Source organism: Vicugna pacos, chromosome 13 (assembly GCF_048564905.1).
Source record: "Vicugna pacos chromosome 13, VicPac4, whole genome shotgun sequence".
Lineage (NCBI taxonomy): Eukaryota > Metazoa > Chordata > Mammalia > Artiodactyla > Camelidae > Vicugna > Vicugna pacos.
In genome coordinates this window covers 8,960,986-8,971,552 of record NC_132999.1, presented here as the reverse complement: position 1 = coordinate 8,971,552, position 10,567 = coordinate 8,960,986, and the positions used below count along the sequence as shown (strand labels likewise).

The 10,567-nt window shown below is 35.6% G+C and overlaps 1 long non-coding RNA gene across 3 annotated transcripts in view; it reads left to right on the top strand.

Annotated features, from left to right (window-relative positions):
* The window catches only part of LOC140700875 (uncharacterized), a 105,304-nt gene extending 95,320 nt beyond the window's left edge, over positions 1–9,984 (top strand). Inside the window, exons 6-7 of one of the 3 annotated variants that reach the window (XR_012079601.1) lie at positions 1,778–1,881; positions 9,795–9,984. This is a non-coding gene — a long non-coding RNA (uncharacterized lncRNA). Of the gene's footprint in view, positions 1–1,777; positions 2,019–9,794 lie in introns of those variants that run through there. The other 2 variants (XR_012079604.1, XR_012079607.1) reach the window with 2 other exon arrangements.
* The last annotated feature ends 583 nt before the right edge of the window (positions 9,985–10,567 follow it).

Below are 10,567 nucleotides of genomic sequence, written 5' to 3'. Positions count from 1 at the left end.
AGCTTTTGACCAGCTATGTAAAAACACTATGGCGTATATATTTGCAAATGTGTATCACCAGATGCAACTGTAGGACTAATGTTGAAATTGAGTAAGAAGCTTTGTGCTCATTGTGCCAGTTGAAGCTAAGATGACAGGCTTTATTTCAGTTTAAATAAAACCTGAAGGTACTGTTGTGGAAAACTGGCTCCAGCTGTCTGGCATTCTGCCTGGAGGAGAATCTCTGATAGTGTTCTTCTTCAGACTGTGTTGGTGTCACCAGTTTTTCTTCGTTAACATTAAACATTTAATTCTCCAAACAGTGTAATTCATCAGGGTTTTGCAATGGTTTCGTTCGCCTCCCTCTTTCCTACATTTTAAAAAAGTTCATTCAAATCAAGATCCTTGAATTTACAAAATAAATAATCTACACTTTGCTGACAGTTGTCCTTTTTGAATTCAACATGGTGCTGTGGTTCAGAACAGGGACGCACCATGTAATTATGTGTGACTACCAAAAACGGCGCTCAGGGTAGTAAATATTCTTAAAACTTAATGGGGACATTTTTTAAAATGTGTTTCTCAACTTGATTTTCATGTAAATTTTCAGGGGCTGGGGATTATCAGTCAAAGTGAAAGGTGGATTAAGAAGCATTTGTCGGTTCTGATCTGCTTATGATAAAAACAGTTTGTTTTATATTTGCTTTATAGGAAGAAAGTACTCCCTCCCCAAAAGTGCTTCAAATATATTAAAGAAAAAAATCACAATCTCAAATGGACAAGTTTTCACTTATTTGTTTGGGGTGCTTGGATTTTCAAGGCTTGATGTTTGAGCTAAGTGATTTTCCCACACCCCGCAGACAGAATTTCTTTGGAATTGTGGTGCTCACTCTACCATCGCTCCTTCTTAAAATGTCTTTTGAGAAAGTCACTCACAGATAATAACACATTCCAAAAAGCAAAATTATTGAATTGACTTCTCTGTGGATGTCTTTTGATGATTTCATGAGGCCTTGTGAGTTTATTAAACAGCTTCCTCAGTCATTTCAAACTATCTCGAGGTCTTGCTACCTGCTCAATTCCCCTTGGCTTCACTTACAACAACTCTGTTGCTCCCTTTATCGGTGTGTTTGGGAGAAAAGCCACTGGAGTTCCTCAACTATTTTATATTTACCATGTATCTAGGGGTCTCCTCCAGTTTTGAAAAGAAAATTTTAGTTAAAAATTTAAAATTACCTTTGATTTCTCACCTTTTATCTGATAACTTCTGTTTCTGCTTTGAAACATAGCTTGTGCCATCTTTCCTTAACCAAGTACGTTTTCGATACATCAACTGCTCATTTATTTCTTATTCTACAGTTATGTTTCTCTTAGATAGTACATTGTTCAAATTCCTTTTTTCTTAGTTTTTAATGTTTCTAAACACCTTTATTGTGGTATAATTCCTGTACAGTACTTGACTAGTTTAAGTGTCTCCAGAGTCTTATCCCTTAAGAACCTCCATTAAAAAATAAATAAATAAGCTTAATTACCTTTTCCCTGCAAAAAAACAAAAAACAAAACCTTAAATTTCTGTTTCTTATTCAACCTACTTGGCTCCTTAGCAATGTTTTCAAACTTTCTGTAGCAAAGTTAGAGTTACCACTTAATGATGTGCAGGATATTATGCTTTGGTGTGATGACTGATGCACTTTTAGTGACTATGTTTTATTTTTTCCATGTGAAATAGTAAAAATGTGAGAGAAGCCAAGAATTTTCATGTGTTGCTTCACAGTTTTGTTTTGTTTTTTCCTGGCAGTGAGAGACCCCTCAACTCCTCCTTAATCTGAATAGCCAAGGCTGTAAACACTACTTCTGAACAAAAAATATTTCTTACAAGAAGAAAAATGTTACAGAATGCAGGTCAAGTATGGGATTTTCTTGTAGTTATAAATATGCATAACAGATATGGCATTGACTTTTATACTCATTTGGCATCAGTGAATAAGGATTTGTTGTAATTCAGAGTTTGATAATTGAATGAAACGAACTGTTGGCAACTGAACTAAAATACAGGAAGGTACTGAAATTCTATCTGATGGAATACTATTTTCATCACCTTTTTAATAAGTCTCACAAGATTGCCTACCATTGTAGATTCCTTCAAAAGCATTACCAGAGAAAAGAATTTCAGTGCAAGTAATTCATTTAGAAGCACAACGAAGGAATGAGAAAGAGAGAAAAGTTTTTATTACACAAATAATATCATCAGGAAAGTGAAAAGATAATTCACTGCATGGGAGAAAATATTTACAAATCATTTATCTAATAAAGGACTTGCGTCCAGAATATACAAAAGATACTTACAACTCAGTAATAAAAAGACAAGCAACCCAATTAACAAATGGAAAAAGTATTTGAATAAATACTGCCCCAAAGATATACAACTTGTCAATAGCTCATAAAAAGATATTCAACATGATTAGTCACGGGGGAAGAGGAAGTCAAAACCACAAAGAGACACTACTTCACATCTACTAGTATTGCTATAATCAAACGGACGGACAATAGCAAATGTTGGCAAGGATATAGAGAAATTGACACACCTATACATTGCTGGGGGAACGCAAAATAGTGCAGCCACTTTAGCAAACAGTTGGGTCAGTCCTCAAAATGGTTAACATGAAGTTACCATATGACACAGAAATTCTACACTTAGGCACATATCAAAGTGCAGTGTACACATAACTCCACACAAAAAGTTCTATGTAAATATTCACAGAAGCCATTACACACAAGAGCCAAAAAGTGGAAAAAACTCAAATGTCCATCAAGTGATGAATGGATAAATAAAATGTGACGTGTACATCTATGTAATGAACTACTATTATTTTGCAATAAAAAGGAATGAAGTTCTGACATACGCTACAAAGTGGTCAAAGCTTGAAAACATTATGCTAAGTCGAAGAAGCCAGTCACAGAAAAACATCCCTTTCCATTTTTATAAGTTGTTAGATATCTAAAAAAACAGAAAACAGATCAGTGTTTGCCTAAGGCTGGGGGCTGTAGAGAGAATGGGCAGTGGCTGTATTTTGTGGTAATAAAAATATCCCAGTATTAGACTGTGTTGATGATTGCTCAACTCTGAAATTATACAATCAAAATTTTAAAAAAAGGACAAAAACAAACAAAAACTTATTGAATTGCATACTTTAAATTAAATGAAAGTTTATAAATTATATATCAATAAGGTTGGGGCTTTTTAAAGTAATTGTGAGTGAATAATAGCCATCATTAGCCTCAAATTTGATTAAACGCAAAATTAAAACATTAGATGTGAATATAAAGACACCTTATTTTGTTCAGCTTGTGATTTAAATATTTGTATAGTAATTCCCCCATGTACAGAACTAAGGTCTAAAACAATTAATATAGTACATTTCTAAATACCTAAACAATTTCTCTTAGAATCCCATCATTTATAGTTGGATCCTTTAGTAAAGTATCCTAGGCAATTGCAATAATGGAAATCCCGATGCAGTCCCAAAAACTGTCAAGGACAGTAGTATGCTGGGTTCTCTATCCTTTTCTAATGGACCTGTGGACAGGACAAGTAGACCAAGTATGACCACACACTGTCACAATCTGTCCTCAACACATGAAAAGGCAGGGGAAACTCAAAAGCTCTTAAGCTGCACAATGTCTTGCACAGGGTGTCTTTTTCCAGTCTTTTCTTCTACTAGAGCTTAGGAAAAACAACAAGATTAATCATTCTAGATTACTACATGACTGTGCTTCTGTGCTGAAGATCATAAGCAAGTGCAAAATACACCATAAGAAATGAAATATAAAACTCTGGTAAATCTAACATTCTATCATTGTCTTAAAAAAACACTTTCTTTCAGGCAGATATCACTATTTTGGTCTGTACGTCTTTAGGACATGAGTTTAAAACCCAAGACTGCCTAATACATCTCCAGTCTGAAGCCAAGTACGGAAGACTACATCAAGAACAATAATAGAAGAAAAAAATAGATTTAATCTCCTTAGAAATGTTTTCTCTCCATTTTTTCAGGGACTCTTACCCAATAATAAATTCACATGAGCTGATGAATAAACATCATATGCAAGTCTGGAATTTCCCTTTTAGAACTTAAAAACTTTCAAAAAGACAGTAGCCTCTACCTAAAAATAAATCCTTTTTTCTTTTTCGCTTTTTGATCTTTTGCAAATAGTAATCAAAGTTAGTTACATAATTAAGTCAAGTACTTGCATTAACATCAAAAAGATAAACTCATACTTGCAATGACTGATTTTAAAAAATTATTTTTAATTACAGAGTGGAGCCTAATTGGTTTTCTGTAATAATTAACATATGGCTTCTTCAATAATCACGTTGTTTCAGTCCACTATGCTCGATGGAACAATTGATTCCGATATGGAAATAGCCCAAATTATGCTGTAATATTATGTCTGGCAAGGTATATAAGGCCATGTGCCTTAACCAATACAATAGGATGACAGAGAAGAAATTACACAGTGAATAGCCTTATTCATGCATCTGCTTACTTATATTGGCTTCAATCCCTAAAAAGGATCTGTGCCTACTTGTAAAGAACTTGGGAGGGTTGGTGAAGAGATGTGAACACTTTCAATTTGGAAAAAGAACAATGATGTCATAAAGATGGAATGTTTAGGGCAGATTGGCTGCTGAACACAGATTTTATTTTTCATTGGAATCTTATTCAAATATTATAAATGCCAGGAGTTAAATAGTCATCAAGGATCCATTAGATGGATCAGGTGTCAGTGAAAGCTTTCAGCAACACCTTTGCAACCGTAGAAATCATTTTTACATCCGGTTTGAAAGGAATAGACGCTGTCAGCACTTACCTCCCGGCTCCATAGCTGAAATCGTGTGCTGCTGGAAAGAAACTTCAGTTGGCCCTGTTGCTTTAAATATAATAGTGACAGGGCTTTTCTTTCTAAAAGTGCAATCTCTTGACCTTGAATTTCACAAACCTGCGTTAACTTCCAGCTATGCTACAAAGCACTTGAACCACTTTCTGATGTCTCAACTTCTTACTTTTCTCTCTGAAAATGGTGACAATACCTGTTCCATCAGTAACACACTGTAATAGTGTAAATACAAGAAAAGTAATTATACAAACTGTTGGTGTGGGCAATTAGAGTAATTTACATTAACATAACCATTTGCTTTCTGTAAATTGATTTCATCTGCACCCTCAAAGCAACTACAGGAGATCTAAAGATTAGACCGATTGACAACTTGCTGTACCCCATGTGGTACAGGAGAGCAAATAGAGGTAGGGGGCTCCTATTTGCCCATCACTTGACAATAAATTAGCATTTGCATCACTTTAGAGTCTACAAAGGAACAATATACACATTGTCTCTTTTAATTCCCTCAGAGCTCTGAGAGAACTTTAATATACCCATTTGTAGATAATAATAATTACTGATGAGTCTTAAGTACTTAAAATCTGGCATTATTCTAACACTGTATTTATGTAGGTATAAACTATTTTATAATCACAGCCATCCTACAGGGAAAGTATAATAATTCCTCCTGTTTACAGATGAGGAACATAAGTAAAGAGATACTAACTAGCCTGGTCTAAGCCATCCACTTAATAAACTACATATACCAGACCCAGGGTCTGTGTGCTCAAGTGCTTACTGCCGTATAGATGAAGCTACAGTATCTCATACCGGCTCCGTAGCTCGGCAAGATCAAAAGTCTATAATCTTAACTTGGAATCATTTTGCCTTTCTTGAAAGCAAGTGTGTGTACATGTGTGTGTGTGAGAAGTTGTCATTCACATGAGAATTAATGGGGAGGTGAAATAGCCACATCAATATGATTATAAAGAAAATAAAAGACAGCATTTACATTTGCAGGAAGTACACATCCTGACTTTCTCAAATTTTATGAGAGTAATTTCTTTCCTCTAATGCAATAGCAAAAGTAATGTAAAATATCTAAAAATCGTCATCTTTCAGAAAATGTAATGTTTCATGTTTTGTTTATTCCCCTTGACTGTTTTTTTTTTCTTTAATATCAAAATTTTTTACTGGAAATCATGCCATTTTTCTTGCTTCTAGTTACTGTTTCAGTAGAAGTTGGTTTTTTTTGTTACATAATTATCTTTAGCATTTAATTATTTCTCAAGAAGTGTAAACTAATCTTTAACAAACGAAGATACTCTTATCAAATTCCCAACACTCATGTTAAAGCAGTTGTTTCAAATGTTTAACAAGTACCTGATCCAAAATGCATACAAGTATGAGAATATGATGATAATTCATTTAAAAATAAATATAGGCGCTCTCGTTGGAAGCAATTTTAGTAAATCACTTGAAGAATGTTCCACTTAAAATTCTGTTTTACCAAGTTGGTTGATTTAATCCTGGTTTATATCCAGATAAACTAGCTGTTATTTACTGTCTACATAGTAGCTCTTCCACAAGCAAATACAACACACGTTTTTTGACTTTCCCCCTACTTGGTTAGCCCACAGTTATTGAAAAATCAGAAATGGAAGTAAGACCATCTAAATAAAGATAACATAGACTGAACTATGAATTTGTAAATTATTTCATAAAGCAAGGGACCAAAAACATCTGCTGTGAAGATGCCTGTCTTCTTCTCAGAAGTTCTGTGCCTTATACATGAAGCCTGACTTTGCTCACACCATCTTCTTCCAGTGGGATAGGTGGCTAAGAGGCCACTTTACCTACAAGAAGGTCATTAACTTGCAGAAAGAAGGCAGTGAGAAAGGCAGTATTGTTTTTCCAGAAAGGTGTATGTGGTAGCTTGTTATGCTCAACAGCTTAGGTTAACATAGCAGAAAAACTCACTCATCCCAAGTAAGTCTTTAGAGGAGACCCTCATGGTTTTTTTCCAGTAGACTCTACACATTGTAGGCTTGGTCTCCAATGCTATTGAAACTAAAAAACAAATAAACCTCCTATCTGGCTCATTTTCTAGAAGTAGGAGAGAAAAAAATGCTGTCTGTTTTTGATGAAAAGATTGAATAGGAGGCAAATCAGTTGAAGCACACATGCTATCATTTTTAACAGACACCACGGTTCTTTTTTCACCTTCACCAGATGCTCCCTTTATGATAACTGCTGTTGTAATAAAAGGTGTAAAGAGCAAACTGGCATCAATCTCATTATTCTTGACTTTGGAGAGGCACAGACATGAACAGATTAGATGAAATTATGGAAAGATCTCTGCTAAGCCAAAGCCAGGAGAGGAATTATAACCAAGATCTTAGCTTCTATAATGAAGGATCCATGAGTCTGGAAAGCAAAACCATTCTCCCAAACCAGTGATACAGAAAGGCTAAAAGAGTTATTGGTATCCACACTAGACCTGACCTCCTGTTTCCAGAATGGATTGACGTGACTGGAGCAGCCAGGAGCTCCAAAAGATAGATAGTAAACTCAAGAAGGACAAATGTTTTCTGTTAAGAATTTCTGTGTGGACAATGGTGATTATAAAGTGACAGAGTCCCTCCAGGCCACTAACAATGCAGTGTGCATCACAGGCAAGTAATTTTCTACCTCCTCAGTCAGGTCAACTTTTACTTGAAGTTGAAAATTTTTGTTTAGATATTGCAGTAAGTCGAAGAGTGTTCCCCACAAATCAACATCCATCAGAAGCTCAGAATGTGGCCTTATTTGAAAATAGAGTCTTGGCAGACGTAATTAATTAAGGTGATGGGGAGGCTAAATCCAATGAGCGGTGTCCTTGTAAGAAGAAGAAAGAACATACAGAGAAACACATAGGGAAGAAGGTCATGTGTAGAAGAAAGCCGAGGTTGCAGTGATGCAGGTACAAGCCAAGAAGTGCCAAGGATTCCTGGAGGGCAACCCAGGACTCCTCTTCCCTAGAGCCTTCAGAGGGAACATGGCCTTGAGGACACCTTGATTTTGGATTTCTGGCCTCCAGAGCTGAGAAAATGGATTTCTGTCGTTCTAAGTCAGCTATTTTGGGGTAACTGGTTACAGAAGCCCTAGGAAACCAACACAGACATCGTGTCATATCCTTGGAGAAGTTTTCTCCAACTGCCTTGTGCTTCGTTTGACTACCCCAGGTGACCTAGAAATCTCTTCCATGTTCTATCATATTTTAATGTGATTTTCCATTTATTTGAATTCCTTTTTAGCAGTCAGATATTTGAGGTCAAACATTTTGTCTTCCTTATTCTTATATTCCCAGAATTTAGATTGGGAACAAAAAGTCTAACTTAACCAAGAATGAATGGCTGACTTTCTATCATAATTGAGTCATTATCTATCTTATGTGAATGTTTTCTACATATTTCCACTGAGATTAGCATTCTCTTATTTAGTTGATCATAAATGTCATCATCATCTGTATGCAATAATAATTTATCAAGCTAGGTACTAAGAACCCTATAAACCAAACAAACATGATCCCTGCCTTTGAAGCAATCTAGTGGCATGGATTAAAAAGAAAAAAAAAATCAAAACGCAGAGAGGTGAGACAGCCTGCCTTTCAGGTTCAAACTAAGGTCAGACGGTTTCTAAAATTTCTACTTCAAGCTACTTGGTTATCATGTCTTTCCCCAAGAAAGGATGATCTTTTCTATATAAATTTCCATCATTTTTGGAAAGAGACTGCCAGTACTGACTGGTGAGTACTGACAGCGAGGTCCATGTACGGCTAAACTTGATTCACGTATAGTGGCTCTCAAATTGTGCCAGGTACCATAATAGCCAGAGAGTCTTCGGACCCACATGGAAGCGGTCTGGATTGAAATACAAAGATGCATCTTTTTAATAGTCAGCCTGGTGATTGTCATTTTAGCTATGCCTTTTGAGAAACACTGAATTCTAAAGACACTCCTGAAGGAACATGTGATACTTGTTCTTATCTCTAGATCTTTGTTATGTCATGGAACGTGCTATCAGTTTTACTCTACCACTACTATAGGAAAATCTCGAAATTCATGTTCAAGTCTCCACAAGTTTTCTTAACCATTTCAACATCACACTGATCGTTTCTGCTCTGGCTGCACAGCACTTAGGGAATTGCCATTTTATTCTGTTTTTGCTATTTTTACCTCCTTTCAAATGACCAAGCATATAGTTGATATTTTAAATAAAAGTTTATTCAAGCTAATTTTGAGAGACCACAAAGCAAATCAATTCAGCAGGCTAAGTATTTCTTGATAATCAACCATCTAGAAATATTTTCCTTTGTATCTACTTAGCGACACTGGTTTATAGAAATTGTTCTAACAAAAAAGGTAGGGATCATAAAGCATTATAATTAGTATTGTGCCTGTTTCAAAACTTTTCTTGGAAAATTTAATATTCATACATAATATTCTTTTGCCTGAGGAGGCTATTAAGCGCAAGTAATATAACTGCATGTGCTGAGAGTGGTTCCAGTTGTGTCTATATAAGCAAAGACCATAGTAACAGAGGGTTTCATTAGTTCGTATTGATGTTATAGGTTAAAAAAAAAGAGTGCTTAAAAAAAATCTTGGTGAGACTGATTTTTCCATAAACAGCCTGCAAAGCAAGCCCTTTTAAATGAAATACTAATAGTATAAAATATATTGAATATTGCATCCAGACTGAATTTAAAAATGTGGAGTTCATTAATATTAATGAGTGGCAGGGGTGAGAAAGCTTTTCTAATCCCAAAATTTATACTGTTCTTTATATAGCTACCCTTCCATCAGTCAGTCCTCCTGAACCTTGATTCTCAAAATTGATTTTGCTTTTGCACTCCTAAATACAAATAATGATCTCCTTTTGCTTTCTGCCCACAGCTGCAGAATCCCACCTGGATTAATCTAGTGATTTATTGAAAATGAGCACATTGATCTTCCTTTACCCTTCCCTTCTTGGCTCTGTAGAGGTACTTCCTGGACCCAACTTCAGCAGCAGTATCTGATATTTAAAACCCTACAGAGACTGAGTTTCCTTGGTTGAAAATAAATTGCTGCTCATTTTGGTCAAGCTCAATTGGTTTTCTAGAACAGAGCTAAACTTGATGGTGATGTCATGACCACTCAGTTCCTGGTGGAAGAAATTGATTGATTGATCTTGCTCAGAATGTCAGTGGAGCAATGCACGAGAGCGCAAGACATGAGCTGCGGTGGGATTCCTGGGCTGATTTTGTGGTGATATTTAAAATCCCTGGCAAAAAGGAAAACATAACGGTTGTGATGATAAGTACCTCTGTAGGGTGGCTTCTTCAGTTGTAGCAGGTCATGTCACAGAAACACTCTAAACAGCACGTGTCATGTAAAATAATTGCTGCTAGGTCACTTACAGAAAAGTCTGAAATGTCTTCAGAAAACATATCATCTTTCTTAAATGCAATATACACCTAATTTTTAAAAGCATCTGTCTAGCTTTGTAATTCCTTGCACATTACCTAGTTATTAAACATGTGTAGATGAGAACATTTTAAAAACAAAATGGCTCACAAACAACAAAGATCTTTCCCCAATTATGCTGACATTGACATTTTTAGATGCATACCTTGAGTCTGAAAGAAGTATTTGGGATTGCTTCTTCCCTATGAGGAGCAAGGATG